At 37.3% G+C, this 16,760-nt stretch overlaps 1 protein-coding gene across 6 annotated transcripts in view; it reads right to left on the minus strand.

Annotated features, from left to right (window-relative positions):
• The window catches only part of Tulp4 (TUB like protein 4), a 223,355-nt gene that overhangs the window by 165,253 nt on the left and 41,342 nt on the right, over positions 1-16,760 (minus strand). The window lies entirely within an intron of this gene.

Genomic DNA, 16,760 nt, shown 5'->3' on the forward strand with positions numbered 1-16,760 from the left:
TTTACCCCTTCAGAGGTCCTGGTCATTGTTTAAGGAAACCTCTCAAAAAGGACTCTAAAATGCTCATGCAAGTTATTCCAACTGCCAGTAAGTCTCAGAGCAAACCACAGCTGTTCTCTCCGATTTTAAGTTGTCAACTAGCAATAAGCCCTAGAGAATCTACCTCTAGAAATCCATCCTACATTCCTTCCTTCTAGCAGCCTGAAGGGCAGGTTCTCATCACACCCTCTGCAGAGGCTGCAAGACTGTAGCTAATTTCCCCACCTGTCCCCATTCCACTTTGCCCTCAGATGACCTTTCTAAAATGCAGCATTAAATTTCCCCAGACACTGAAGGGCTTGGGCAAAGCCCAGGTGTCTGTACTTCTAACAAGTTCTCAGGAGATGTGAAATCTGTTTGACAGAGAACCATCTCCGAGTATCACTGGCCTATGGGACCAAGTCCTAGCAAGATCCTGAAAACTATTTTCATAATAATATTAGGACATTCTTTGTCTTTTCCCTTTGTTGATATTTGAATTGATGTTACAAAACAACAAAGGTCAAACTGCTCCCTCTAACACAAATCAAAGGAGAGGAGTACCAGCAGTCCACGTTTCTTTTTCTTTTTAAAGCTAGCTTCATTTACCAATGTTCTCAATCAATGAAAACATTTTTGTTTTGTTTTGGATTTTTTGAGACAAGATCTCACAAAGTTGCCTAGCCTGGTCTCTAACTCCTGGATCCTCCTGCTTCAGCCTCCCTGTAAACTGGGAATTACATGTACCTGCCCCCACACCTGGAAGCAGTAAAAAATATTATGATTAAATACTGACCCTTGAGTTCATGGTTTTTTAATAGTCTTTGTTCTAAAATAATACATGCAAATAAAGCACTTCCTAAAGACCACTGAAGTACTTGGTAATCTGAAGGAAAAGCACCTTTGCAATAGTTTAAGCTGCAATATGCATTTTTTTTTCACAGTACGCAGGTTTACTAAAGAGACTGAATGAGAATTATAGTAATTCTGACTTCAGTATTTGACAGATATTTTCTTGAATACGAACAAAGTGAGCCTATCACCTTAAGGAAAACAGATAACAAGATTTGTTGCCCCATAAAAACTAAGCTTTTGAGGCCAGGGTTTTGGCTCAGTGGTAGAGCACTTGCCTAGCATGTGTGAGTCCCTGGGTTCTATCCCCAGCACCACATAAAACTAAATAAACAAAATAAAGGTATTGTTCCATCTGTAACTAAAAATATTTTTAAAAAAGAAAAAGAAAGCTTTCAAATTAAAATCATAATTTTTGAAAAAATAGTACCTGTCACTATTGACAGAGGCCCCAAACTTAAAGACATTCCTCACCCAATTGGGGGTGATACTAATAAATGTGAATTTTTTCTTCTGCATTTCTTATTTCCTTGTGTGCTCCTGTGGTTTGGATATGGCTTGTCCCCCAAAGATTCATGTGCTGGAAGCTGGTTCCCAGTGTGGCAGTCCAGAGAGGTGGTAAGATCACTAGGAGGTGGTACCTAGTGGGAAGTGACTGGGTCATAATCACCCTTGCAGAGAGATTCACGCAGGTCTCCCGCAGTGGGTTAGATTCCCAGGAGTGGTTAAGCTCCTTTTGAGAACAGGTTGCTTGCTCTAAAGGAGAAAGCTTGGCCCCTCCCCACTTTCTCTTGCCTCCTCTCTTACCATGAGATCTCTCACACACACTTCTGCTATGTGATCCCAGATGCCACGTTATGATGCAGCCAGCAGCCTTCATCAGAGGCCAACTAGATGGGTCTACACAATCTTGGACTTTTGGCTTACAAAACAGTGAGCTAAATAAACCTCTTTATTTTATAAAGTACTCACTCTCGGGTATTTCCTTATAGCAACACAAAATGGAATATGCCATGTCAATATTTGGAAGAGTCACATCCTTGGTAAACCAATATATTCTAAATGACCAGTGATGGTGACAAAAATTGCACCTGAGTAAAAGATTCATTGAAGGCACAAGAAACAAGTGGATTTTAATATTACCAAGTATGAAAACTTCATTGATATATTTCAAAATCTATATTGTAACTAAACTTTAAGAAACTGTAACTTGTTGAGTTTGGGTCTAATATCAAAGAAAAATATTCCATGATTATCTAAAAACTATTAAAATACTCATTCCTTTTTCTATTATATATCTGCAAAATTGGATTTTCTTCACAAAACAAAAACAACATATTGCAAAAGATTAAATGCAGAAGCAAACATGAGGATCCAGCCATCTTTAAGTCAGACATTAGAAATAACTGCCAAATGTAAAATAATACTCAAATAATTTTTATATTTTAGAAAATAGTGACTTTTCATCAAAATAGTTACATAACACTTAATGTGTTATTTTTAAATGAATTAGTAAATTTTAAAATTTTGTTTTAACATCTAATATGGTAGATATCAACAGATAACCATATACAGGAGCTTTTGAAGGATTCAATAACTTTTGTAAGTATAAAGGGGCCTTGTTACCAAAACGTTTGAAAACCACTGATATCTAATTTTCTTCATGTAAAATCTTAAATAATTATATTAAGATGCATGGGATAAATCTCTATAGTAGTACAGGGCGTGTGCCAACACATAATCCCAGAGGCTCTGGAGGCTGAGGCAGGAAGATCGAAAGTTCAAAGCCAATCTCAGCTACTTATCAAGGCCCTCAGCAAGTTAGCAAGATCCCCGGTCTCTAAATAAAAATACAAAAAAGGACTGGGGATGTGGCTCAATGGTTAAAGTACACCTGGGTTCAATCGTTGGTACCAAAAAAAAAAAAAAATCATCTTTAGTAAAAGCTCAAAGTGTTTCATTTTACATATATTATGATTTCTAACCAAACTTTAAAAATATCTTAAAATTATAAAGCATCATTTGTGCTAGACAAACATGGCAGCTGTTTCAAGAAAAAATAAAATGCTATCTTTTTATGACTCAAAGGAGAAAATGTATACAAAAAACTAACAAAAAAGTCACAGTCATAACATCCTCATTACTGAAAGGTTGCAGCCAACTTCAGTGCTGCCACTAATGCAAAGGGGTGATGTCAAACACTTTGCTTCCTTTATATATATATATATCTTTTATGTGGTGCTGAGGATTGAACCGAGGGCCCCACATGTGCTAGGCGAGTGCTCTACCGCTGAGCCACAACCCAGCCCTCTCCGTTTTTTCTTGCCTTATTTTCTACTGAAAAAACAAGGACAGTAAATGATTAAATAATTCCTGGGGTATAATTAAGACTGTTTACACTAGTAAGGGGGGTTGATACAAAAAAAATTTAAAAGCAACCAACCAACTGAAAGCAGAAACTTGGAACAGATATTTGCACACCCATGTTCACAGCACCATGACTCAGAAGAGCCAAAAAGTGGAAACAATCTAAGTGTTCCCAGACGGATAAGGGATAAACAAAATACAGTGTGTAAAATATAATGCAATGCAAGGGAATATTATTTAGCCTTAAAATGGAGGGAAACTCTGACACACCCTACAAAGTAAATAAACCTTGAGGATACTACTCTAAACGAAATATGTATGCCAGGCACAAAAACACAAATACTGTCCACTTCCACTTCCACGAGGGACTGAAAGTTGGCAGATTCATAAAGAATGATTCTTGCCTGTCTCTGTGGCGCATGCCTATAATCCCAGCAGCTCCAGAGGCTGAGAGGAGAGGATCAGGAGGATTATGAGTTCAAAGCCAGCCTCAGCAATGGCAATTCAGTGAGACCCTGTCTCTAAATAAAATACAAAATAGGGCTGGGGGTATGGCTTAGTGTTCTAGTGCCCCTAAGTTCAATCCCCATTATCAAAAAGAAAAAAAAAAAAAAAGAAGAATGAATCTCACTGGTGAAAGGGTGGATTCCCGGTTGAGGGAAGGAGAGAATGGACAGTCAGTGTTTACAGGGTGTTTAGGTTTAGTTTCACAAGACAATTCTGGAAATGAATAGTTGAAAACCAATGAGAATGTACAGTGCACTGACTTATGCACTTAAAATAGCACAAAAAGTAAATTCAAAGATAAATATTTTCACCTCAATTAAAAAAAATCAGATAGTTTTTAAAAGCAACTATATACATTAAGCCATTCAACACAGACCGAAAGTAAATCTTCCTCTGTGTTCCACTCTGAACGTGGCAACACAGGCCCAGGAGAAAGCCTGGAGGCTCGTCACTGGAACGGTGTTCTGGCCCAAACCTGCTTCCAGTAATTATAGCTTATTTGCAGAACATTTCTACAAGTCACTGAAAAACCCATTCCTGCTTTTAGGAGATTACAGTCTTAAACCAAACAATGCATGTGCCTGACTGAATCAGTGCCCTGGGAGGGGCAGTCAGTAGTACTCCAAGATGCCTCCCACTCTTCATCCCCCATGCTGCCCAGAACCAATGGACAAATCAAGAGCTCTGGAGTTTGGAAAAGTACAACTTGGAGACAGAATGGCAGAGAAAAGAAGAATCCTACAGGTGGCATGGATAACGTTGGGTTAATCAACCAACAAATCTTAACTGAATATCTATTCTTCAAAAGAACCCTGTACTGCATTTGTTCTCTGGCTCTCTGGTCTCTCAACAAAATAAGTACTCTGCTTTTTAACTTGAGATACTTTCACTAGTTTATTTTGTGTTATGTGGTTTCTACTTTTCATCAACATGCATACCATTTACTATGGGAGGTAATAAAATGTGTTTTTGGTTTATTATTTAAGTCATGAGTTAATATTAGAGATCAGAGATAAAAATAAATTGGGGAAGATATTTTCCACTTATATAATTTGGATATAATCTTTGATATTCATTACAAGCTGTAAGAATGCAACCACTCTGGAAATTTTTGATATCAACTAATAATACTGAAGATGTGAACACACTGCAAATAGCAATTCCACACCTGGGATGTGCACCAGACTTATTCCTCATAAGTCCCGCATACAAACTATCCACTGCAGCATCATTCACATTAGCCAAAAACTGAAAACACCACAAAGGTCCCCAGTGTTGTATAGTCAAACAACAGAATTCTATATACCAACATCAAAGAACACTATGTAGAGCAAAACTGGTGAATTTCCTAAATATAATGTTGAGCAAAAGACTTAAAAATATGTGCCTATAATGTAAATCCATTTATATATAAACTTCAAAAACAGGCCAAAGTGATTTTATCAATTAAGACTGAAATCACAGGTAGTATAACTAAATTTTTTAAAGCAAGGAAAATATTACAAAGAGCAGAGCAGTCTTGGGTGGTGCAGGGGTGAGGGAAGTGACAGGGTGGGGCACAGAAGTTCTGCTAGGGAGGCAGCTATACTCCTCTTTCTCCACCTGAGTGGCAGTTATGGATGCTTGCTTCAACCTTCAGGACCTATCCTACATGAATATCTCAGAGTAAATAAGCTTTTGTATTTAAGAATGTTTTCATAAGCAAGTTTAACAAGCTGTGAAATATTCTAGGCATTATTCCTCTGGGAATTTTAGAAAGCTCCTAATTATTTTTAAAAAATATATATTTTTTAAATTAGTATAGCCTACATACTGAATACTCTCTCCAATCTAAATTATCCCAATTGAACATCAAAGATGCTATTTTAGTTCTCAAGAAGATATCTTCAAAAAAATACATGAACCATAATATTGGAAATATGAGAAAAAATTCAGAATGAGGTCCTATTTTGTTCTAAAGAATAAAAGTTTAAGAATTTGTTACAAGACTGAGAGGAAAAGTAAAAGTTGTACAATAGATTATGGGGGGAAATATAAAATCTTGGCAGATAAATTTAAAGCAGGAAAAAATACACAGTAGAAAACTTTGAATATAATACTCTAATGCCCTAAAGTTTAATCATTTGACTGCAGACTTGTTAGGGAGTTGACAAAAAGAAACTGGAAAAAAATTGTTTTCCTGTTTGGGTGATCTGAATTAAACACAACCCAGCGTATTTTTAGGGACAGTGACTGCTGTTTTAGCTATCTACTACAGGTGTGGATGGCTGGCTGACTTCACAGTTCTGCTGCTGGGAAAAGGAATGGTAGTCTTCAGGCCTCCCTCTGCTGCCCCGCCTCTACCCACAGACTGCAAAAAGTCCTGAACTCTGCATTTCTTTTTAAATAATTACAATAACCTGCCTCTAGTTAGTCACCCTTTTCTTTGGGGGAATTTTCCAGAACCCACAAATATCCATTGAGCCCAAGGCAGTTCTATCTAGTTCCTAATCAGTTTTAACAGCTGCCTAGAAGCTGGTTCAAATTTGCCTTCAATGCTCACGTTTTAAGGCAGGGATTCTCTCAGCAATCACTTGTCATGGGGTACTTACAAACATAAGGAAATAATGATTCTGCATGCTTATTGTACCATCATTTTCTACCTCTTCTCAAAACGTGCTAGTCAGATAACTTAATATACATAGAGAGGGTTATAGCCAGGAATACTCAAAGATACATTCTTACTATAATTGAGGGACATCAAATCCCTTTTCCTATTGGCTTGCAGTCCTCAACAAGTTCTGCCTTATTCAGAACCCCACCTGCTGCTTCAGAGGCGGCATACACACCCCCTGAGCACATGTGCAGACTACACGGCAAGGGTCTTCTCTGCTTGTGGTAAAGCTGTTTTTCCATTTAATTATCCTACTAAAACACAAACTCCTAAACACAGAGTATGTTTTACTCTACTTCTTACACCATCTGAAAATCCCACCAGAACCCTGTTTACTCAGTGTTCAATAAGGTAGTGAGTATGGCACATCACCTCCAACAACTTTTTAAAGAAAAGGGAATAATAAACACAGACTAGGGCTGGGATTGTGGCTCAGCAGTGGAGCGCTCACCTAGCACGGGCGGACCCGGATTCGATCCTCAGCACCACATAAAAGTAAAGGCATTGTGTTAAATAAATAAACACAGACTAAATCTACATCAACCATTCAGAGCCTGGGCCTCTCGGAAGGGTAGTATAGGTAAAAGAATCTAAGGGAGAAGGCCATGGGTCCACTGCCATGTTCACAAAGCCACAGAGAGGTACATTTTCAGAAAAGTTACTCCCTTTTTAATTTTCGTGTCAGATTTCAAGTCAGTTCTAAGAGCACAAACATCTAATTATCTGCACTGAGAAAGGAAGAAATGGAGATTACAAGACAAACAGCTTGATTACTCACTTGAAAGACAGTGGGAGCTAGATACTTCTCAGAGTGAATCTACACCTGAACTTAGATATTAAAATACTGTTATGCCACCAGGCACAGTGGCCCATGCATGTAATCCCAATGGCTCAGCAGGCTGAGACAGGAGGATCAGGAGTTCAAAGTCATCCTCAACAACTTAGTGTGACCCTAAGCAACTCAGTGAGACCCTGTCTCTAAATAAAATGCAAAAAAAGGACTGGGGATGTGTGCCAGTGGTTAAGTGCCCCTGAGTTCAACACCCAGTATGCCCCAACTCCAAAAAACCATATACGGGGCTCACTAGGATCAAAAGTCAGGTGCCTTAATTATAAGAGAATGAATTTCATTTATCAAAGTGACAAGGATTGAAAGAAATGATAATACTCAGTGTTACACAGGGTGTGGAGAAATAAAAGAGTAATCTGGTGATGTAATTAAAAAGAATTAAAATGCTATAAACCTTCTATTTTATCAATTCCACTTTGAGAGTTTTATCATAGGGAAACAATCTTGGATTATGCAAAGTTTTAAGTAGAAGAACTTCCACCACAGCATTTTTATAAAGGAAAAATCTGGAATAAACCAGCTGTACAAAATGGATATTAGTTCAGTAAATGTTGACAGAGAAAAGAATACTATGAAAGCACTGATGATTAAGTCATGGAAGACTGGAATGACATGGAAAGATATTTTCATTAACTTAAATGAAACTATATTTTACACTTCCAGGATCCTCAGAGGGCCAGATCCTGCTAATAACTAGATCCTGGGTAAATTACAACAAATAATTTTCAATTGCTGGCCTTGCAGGGAAGTATGGGAAATCTCCAAGGAAAGAACACCCAAACAGAGAAAGCCAGGGTCATCTAGAAGACAAAAACAGACAGAAGCACTGGAATCAGAACTAGCGGACCAGTCATCACTGTTTTCCCAGAACTGTCTCAGTGTTAATTACACAAATCCCACATGCCAGTAAACCCCTGGGTCCTGGGCAAACAGACTATTGTTCACTCTATTAATAGCCACACTCTGTCCTATCTTGTGAGGGGGAGGCATTGAACCTGAGTCACATACTGAGCAGAGCTCAGAGGCTCACCTTGTCTCAGGATCTAAGAAACCCTTAGCTTTAGGTCAAAGCAAATGCACATCTTATCTGCATGCAAACATTCCCAATCTAGGACCTAAAGATTCCCACAGATGAGGTTCAAACAAAATCTATTCACAGGCAAAAAAAATAAAAATAAATATATTACAAAATAAGTCACCACAATTAGTAGAAACAATAAATTTAGATCCCCAATCTTCAGATGTTAGGAGAAACATAAAAAGAATTTAAAATAACTAGATTCAAAGTATTTAAAGAAATTAGAAAGCAAGACACTATCTAAAACAACCAGAGAAGCCAGGGAGGAGGCACACACCTGTAATCCCAGTGGCCTGGGAGGCTGAGACAGGAGGATCAAAAGCCAGCCTCAACAACTCAGCAAGGTACTAAGCAACTCAGTGAGACCCTGTCTCTAAATAAAATACAAAATAGGGCTGGGGATGTGGCTCAGTGTCCCTAAATTCAATCCCCAGTACCAAATAAATAAATATTAAATAAACAAACAAACAAATAAAATGACCAGAGAGAAGCAAATAAAACTATATAACAGAAAACTAAATCACTGAAATAAAATGCAGTACATGAGACATGCATTAAAGAGGAAACTATTTTTTAATATTTACTTTTCAGTTTAGTTTGACACAACATCTTTATTTATTTTTAGGTGGTGCTGAGGATTGAACCCAGGGCCTCCCTCGTGCTAGGCGAGTGCTCTACTACTGAGCCACAACCCCAGCCCTTAAAGAGGAAACTTAATAACCTACTTAGAGTAACTCAAAAAATTGTCCATCAAGGTTTTTGAAGTAGAAAAGTTTAGAGAGACAGAAATATAAAAGAGAAATCAGGAGCATTAAGACACTTTAAGGGGGACAGATCTAATTAGAATTATAAAAGGACAGAATAGAGAGAATGGAAAAGAAACAGCTGAAGACATGACAGAATCTGCCAGAAGAGATGAAAAATCCATGGATACAAGAAGTCAAATACACACCAACTAGGATAAGTATAAAAGAAGTTCAAAACTGGGCATATTTTAGTAAAACTGAGACAGAAGAGAAGGGCCCAACACTCCCCTAGAGATACTTTTTATTATTCCATCTCTGACAACCACATGGCTGCCCCCAATGCCTCACTGGAAGCCACAGCTACATAAGACAACTGTGGTCACTCCAAGACATCTTGCTTTGGTCAAGGGTCCACCCCAGACGGCCTCACCTTGCAGCCTTTCTGGATGACTCCACCCTTCAGTTGTCCCCAGTCTGGTCCTTGCAGAGCACCTCCCCTAGTCAGGACTAAGCAGAGTCTTCAGCTAACTGGACACTTGTGCGTATGTGCACCTGCCTCCTGGTCTACACAAACAGCCTTTCCCACATCCCCATGGGAACAGTCTATGCACCCGCTTCCCCTTGGGCTGCAGTGTATGTTCTAATAAAACTTCTTTCAGGTGGTCACATTTTGGCTATTTGTGGTTTCAATCTTGAGTAGAGCAGCCTGAGCTGGTAGCACTAAAGGCTGCTGGCATTGAAAGCAGCCAGCAGCCCAAGCTGAGGACAGCAGAGAGTGATGGAAAGCTGCCAGGGGCTGTGGATCCAGCTGCTCTAAGAGTTCTGCAGAGCTGCCAGCCCCTGCTAGCTCCTGCTGCCAGGAGAGGCGCCGACGGCCAATACAAAACTGAAGGCCTGAAAGCCGCCAGCATGCACAGCTTAGAACTGGTCACTCTAAGGGAGCCACACTGCACTTCTTCCTGATTTTTATTGGAAGTGAGCAAAAAAGCTCTCAGCAATTGGTAACAAAACCACATAAAAAGACACAGAGAAGAGTTTAGAAGAAACCAAAGGTGGAAGAATGGTCATTACAAAGGAATACCAATTCAGCTGATCAGAGACATCTCAATAGCAACACTGACAACCAGAAATCAACTAAGTAATATCTTCAAACACTGTGAGAAAATACAGTTATGTTCTGGACATACAACAAAGAAAATTATATGCCCAGAAAAACTGTCTTAAGCATTAAGAGTGAAATAGTAAGACCTTTGTTAAAGAACAAAAGCTAATTTTAAAGCCAGCTGACCTCACAGAATAAATGAAAACAAAAAAGCATCTAAAAAATCTTCTTTAGTAGAAGGAAATAAAAGGAAAGTCTTAGAAGAAGAAAATATAAAAAGAAATGGTTAGACATGTAGGTGAAATTAAACTTTGTTCAAGAAACAGTAACAACAGTGATAAAAGAAAGCAGCAGCCTACCCTTCCATAAGTCACCTGTCACCTGACATGCACAGCTGTAAAGGTATTATACTTCTCATGTAAAAGGCCCTTAATCATCCATTTTACATATAAGAACGCTGAGGTGCAGGGATGTCAAATACTTTGCCCATTATTCATTTGGTAGGTAGCAGAACTAGGATTCAAACCAGACTGCCAGTTTCTAGTACATGTGCTTTATCTCAAGGCTGTGGCTGTTAGGGAGGGAAAATAGAAAACTAAAAACACCAATGATGTGATGATCAAAAGAATGGAGAGAGCTATAGTACTCTATGGCCAATATTGTTTCAGAAAAGTAGTTAAAATACTCATTAACTTTATACTTGATTATCTTAGACTAGAAACAAAGTATATAACTTCCAAGCCACTGTAGAGGGGAAAAATGGAAAGATGTGGTAAAGTCAGATCAACCCTCTGAAAAGAGAAAAAAAGAAACAAAAGGAAGAATACATGAAAACAATAAGGATGGCAGAAGTTAAAATATATCAGTAATAACAAAATATTAATGGTTAAAGACCTGTACTTGCAAGTTAAAAGTACCAGATTATTAAAAAGTAAAAAAAGTTACATGTTCTTACAAGAGACAAAACCTAAGATCATGTTGGAAAATAAGAGAAGAGAAAAAGAAGACATGCTATGACACAGAAATTAAAAGAAAGCTGAGAGAGCTGAACATGATTCATTTTAAGGCAAAAGTTAAGACACAATAAAGGGAGCTACAGTTTTAAATACTCCTATTCACATAGAACATACCACAACTCCAAAGTGATAAACATCTAAAAACCTTCAAATAGGCAAAGCAAAAACTGATAGGGAAAAATGAGTTTTCCACCATCAAAGCAAATTTCAACCAAAAATCTCAATTATTTAAGATAAAATAGTTAGTGAAGATTAAGATAAAAATTGTAGGGACTGGGGCTGGGGCTCAGTGGTAGAGCGCTCACCTAGAACACACGAGGCACTGGGTTCAAACCTCAGCACCACATGAAAATGAAATAAAGATATTGTATCCACCTACAACTAAAAAATAAGTATTTAAAAAAAGATAAAAACTGTAAAGATCTAGAGGATGCTAATGTCACAGTTCACAAACTTAGTCTTGAATATGAACAGAATTTTGTATCCAATTCAGAGAATGCCTATTTTTCTCTGTGGCTCAGTGGTAGTATGCTTGCCTTACATGCATGAGACACTGGGTTGGATCCTCAGCACCACATAAATAAATAATTATTGTGTCCATCTACAACTAAAAAAAAAAAAAAAAAATTACCACATAAAATGAATCACAACACATTTCTAAAAATAAATGTCACACAGACTATATTAAGATAAAACTATTAAGTTAAAAACTCAATTACAAAAATATTAATTATAAAAGCTCATATTTTGGAAAAGAATAAACAAACTTTAAAAACATACTTCTAAATAAAAACCTGTGAATTGAAAAAAAAAAACAAAACACAAAGTTTAAAACACTGAATACTGTGCTCAGTGGATGAATAAGTGCTTAGCAAGTTTAAGTCCCTGGGTTCAATCCCCTAAAAAATAAAGTAAAAATAAAAGGATGAATATTAATTAAAATATTCTATATCAAAACTTGTAGGGCGGGGGATGTGGCTCAAGCGGTAGCGCGCTCGCCTGGCATGCATGCGGCCCAGGTTCGATCCTCAGCACCACATACAAACAAAGATGTTGTGTCCGCCGATAACTAAAATAAAATAAATATTAAATCTCTCTCTAAAAAAAAAAAAAAAAAAAAAAAAAACTTGTAGGCTACAGCAAGAGCAGTATTTTGCAGATAATTGTCTTCATTAAATGTTCACATTTAAAAAGAAAAAATGCTATAAATTAAGGAGCTTAATGGTCAACAGAAGAGAACTGAAAAGTATAACATGGACCCAAAGACAGTAAAGAAAGGAAATAATAAAGATAAAAACAAGAATTAAAAAATGAAAAAAGTGGGCTGGGGTTGTGGGTCAGTGGTAGAGTGCTTACTTCACATGCATGAGGCACTGGGTTTGATTCCTCAGCACCACATAAATAAAAAAGAAAGGTATTGTGTACATCTACAACTAAATAAATAAATAAATGAAAAATGAAAAAAGTGGGGTGGGGTTGTAGCTAGAGCACTTGCCTGGCATGTGTGAGGCACTGGGTTCAATTCTCAGTACCACATGTAAATAAGTAAATAAAATAAAGGTCCATCAACAATTAATAAAAATATTTTTAAAAATAAATAAATAAATAAATGTGTGTTTTTTTTTTTTAAATCATTTGACCATATTCACTGCCTAAGAACACTCTCCTTAGTCTGGCACTGAATGGGCCTGTGTCTATTTTTGCAGCATTATCTCCTACTAGATTGCAGAGGGTAGATGGGTTCCTCATCTTATAAATAAATCTGAAAAATGAAATCTGTAGACACAAGAAGAGTGAGAGCAAGTGTAAAGTAACAGAATTTATTAGAGTAACAGAAAGCAAAGCTCCCAAAGAGGGAGGAGGTCCCAAGAGAGGGATGCCAATGGGTGTCTGCTATCTAGGGTTTTTAATGGGCTTGATCTGTCCCTAGAGATGACTGGTGGAATATACAATTTAAAAGGGCCAATCATTTCTATTTTCAACAAATCTGGAGAAAAGTGATTGCTAAGCCTTAATTAGCACAAGAATGGAGGTGACAGTCTATTAGAGCAAGAAGTAGTACCTTTGGGGGTGTTAGTAGTGTCTAGGGGCTATTAAAGAACTGTCCTTGTGGCTAGAATAACTGTGGACAGAAGTTTTATTTCCTAATTCTTCCTCCTTTTCTTATCCAAGATCCTTTTCCTGGCCATCTATGAGTGGTCTTTCTGTCTCACCACCTCTGTCCTCTATAGAAATTTAAAGTACTCTTACCATCTGAACCAAATCCCAAGCTAATCCTTGTAATGTTTGCACCAAAGTTTAGCAGTCTTTTAAGACCCGCCTCAAAACTACCTACTCCATAAATCCTGCCATGTCCTCCCTACTAGCCATGGACTTCTTTTAGTCTTTATAAGAAAACTTTCAGTCTTTCTTAAATTGCTCATTCAATCCTCTACCATATCATAGGTATTTGAGTCCCTATCATCCCTGCTAACTTGAGAACCACTTAAGGATAAAAACTTTTAAGTGCCTATTCCTCAAGATAGCTAGCAAGCAGTTTTATACATTAGGTATTTAGTAAATATAAATTAGATTGGATAAAAGTGCTTTTATTTATACATGTAGTTAAAAATGCTCTCCCGTAGAAATGAAGGACCCTACATAGGAATGCTAATGCTTTCCTAATATTATAAATTGTATTCTTTATAATGGAATGGCTAGTAAACTTTAGGAAATGTCTTTTCATTGCCATGGGCAGAAATACAGGTGAATATCTTTTTTTTTTTTTTTTTTTTTTTTTTGGTACTGGGATTAAACCCAGGGCACTTAACCACTGACCTAAAAGTGAATACAATAAATATCTGCTGAATGAATGGCCATTAAATATAGAAGAAGCCAACATGTCAGCCCTTTCCAAAAGCATTACTGTGTGTCCCCACATAATGAGAAATAACATGGAATGAGAAAGTACAGGTAGATTTCAGATAGGTAGTCACTAACTTCTAATTAAGAAAGGAAGTGCATGTACGGACTCCAAAAAACCTAGGAATTGGATGAACTAGCTATCCCACTTCTTGGTAGTTATCCAAAAGAACTATACGGATATCCAGCATACTATCAGGAAACAGTCACTACAATGTTTACAGAAGCACAATTCACCCAGATACCCATCAGTAAATAAATGGATCGAGAAAATGTGGCATAAATACACAATGGAGTTGTACTCAGCCATAAAGAAGGATCAAATAATGGCATCTGCCAGCAAATGGATGGAAATGGAGAAAATCATGCTAAGCCAAATAAGCTGGACTCAGAAAATCAAGGGTCAAATGTTCTCTCTCATGTGTGGTACATGTATCAAAGGGAATTTCATCTTTATGTATATGTAGAAAGTATCAATCAAAAATAAACAAACAGGGCTGGGGTTGTGGCTCAGAGGTAGAGTGCTAGCCTAGCATGCCTAAGGCACTGGGTTTGATCATCAGCACCACATAAAAATAAAATAAAGGTATTGTGTCCACCTACAACTAAAAAACAAATGTTAATAAACAAACAAGGGAGTGAAAGAAAGATCAGTAGAGGAATGAGAGAAGGGGAGAAAGGGGGGGTGGAATGGGAACTGAAATCAAATTCCTTGGATGTATAATTTTGTCGAAAGGAACCCAAATACTTTGTGTGATTATAAGGCTCTGATTAAAAAAACAAGGGAACTGCAATAACAATTGTGGGCTCTTAAAAAGCTAAGCTCTAGTCATCTAAAACACTATAATAAATACTTTGAACATGATTTTTAATAAAATATATCTTAATTAATACTATCACAATTGAAGAGTTCCAAGTAACTAAAAGCATCCTAGGTTCCTGCCAATGTCGGTGGCTAAGTGCACAGGCTCTATGGACACATTGAAATGCACGATCCACACTAGCAATAAAGATCTCTGCATGAACACAGAGTAATAAAAAAATTTCAAACTAGCTCATGTAAACAGGCTAGCTGTAGTTAAAAGAAAAAAGAAAAAATCTTCTTGGTTACACAGGAAATATAAAGCAGTTTACTAAAAAGGAACACAAACAAAATTGTCAAAGAATATAAAAGATAAAGCAAAACAACTTCACAATATTCCTACTACCAAAGTCCATATTCCTGAAAATTATAATACATTTACAAAGAAAGGTAAAACTGATTATGGTAAATCTAATTAAAATGTCTTCTGGATTATTATTTTAATTTTTAAAGCTTAACTAACATAAATGTCAGTAATTTTGTAACTTTGAATTTGAAGGTTTTTTCCCCAAAATAAACTAAATTAAATGAATTATAACAGATAACAGCAGTCTGTAATTTTCTTAATTTTTACAGCCAAATATTTTCGTGAATACCTACATATTGTTAAACTAAAATGAAAACAAAATGCAAATTTACATCATGATGAGTAAATCTGTTTTCACATCTGCTGCCATCTTTTTTACTTACAAAAATAATCCCCTGGCATTTTCATTTTTCATATGGAAAGGACTAGAATGGATAGCTGAAAAGCAGCCAACCAACAAATAGAGCCCTGGCTACAGCCCAGCCACACTTAGGTTCTATGGGAGGAATGAGTTCCAAGTCACCTCTTCCTAGTTCTGATGATAAGCAGAAGGGCCTGACCTTCAGTCAACAGATGGGCAGGGTAGAGACACAGAGAGCATGTCCATACTGTCCACACAGGCCAAGGGCAGGGCACAGCACAGCCTCAGAGGAACAAAGCTAACTGAAGGACCAGCATTATCAATTCTAATGTACTTAGAACTATGCAAAGTGGTTGTGGGCTATTCAACAATTTCCAGCATACACACCATCCCACTGTGGTAAGAAGCTCTCACAAAGGGGCCTGGCCCAGAATGAGAGCATGCCAGGACTGTGAGTAAAACTGCAGCAGGAAGGGAGGAATCATCAAAGGAACCAGGGACTGAGAACAGAATACAGGTGTCTGCATCATAAATAGCCAGCAAAAAAAAATATATTTTCATTTCCTTATTACAATGGCACAGCTTCGCTTAATCAAAAAATAGTAAACAAATACCACAAAACATCTACCAAGTGACCAGTCCAAAACTAGGTACTATCAAGTTAATATAAAAACACAATATCTAGTCCCTGAACTAGTAGTTCACACTTTATCATAAAGGCAAAACTAATGTGAAATAACCAAACAATGAAAAGTAAAAGTGCATGACTGCTTGGGTTTGAACCATTCCCAAGGAATGGTGCCAGCAACAGAAAAGCGTTCCGCGTGCAGAGTGGGAGAACTGAGTTCTTGGACTGTCTGGGACTAGTAAGGGGGATAGAGAAGGAAGAAGAGATTAATTTGTGGCAGTTGATGGGTCATTTAACCTTTCTTATTCACAGCACACCATGAGACACATTATCCCCACTCTACAAACAAGGAAACTAAAGTTCATACCTTATGAAAGCTACTTAGCCATTGTTGCCTCAATATGTTCATCTGCAAAATAAATGAACTGATACATATCAGTGGTTTTTGAACTAGCACCAGAAAACCCTAGAGTTTTCTGGCAATGATCCATGAAGTAAGCAGAACTCCAAGC

This window comes from Callospermophilus lateralis, chromosome 6 (assembly GCF_048772815.1).
Source record: "Callospermophilus lateralis isolate mCalLat2 chromosome 6, mCalLat2.hap1, whole genome shotgun sequence".
NCBI lineage: Eukaryota > Metazoa > Chordata > Mammalia > Rodentia > Sciuridae > Callospermophilus > Callospermophilus lateralis.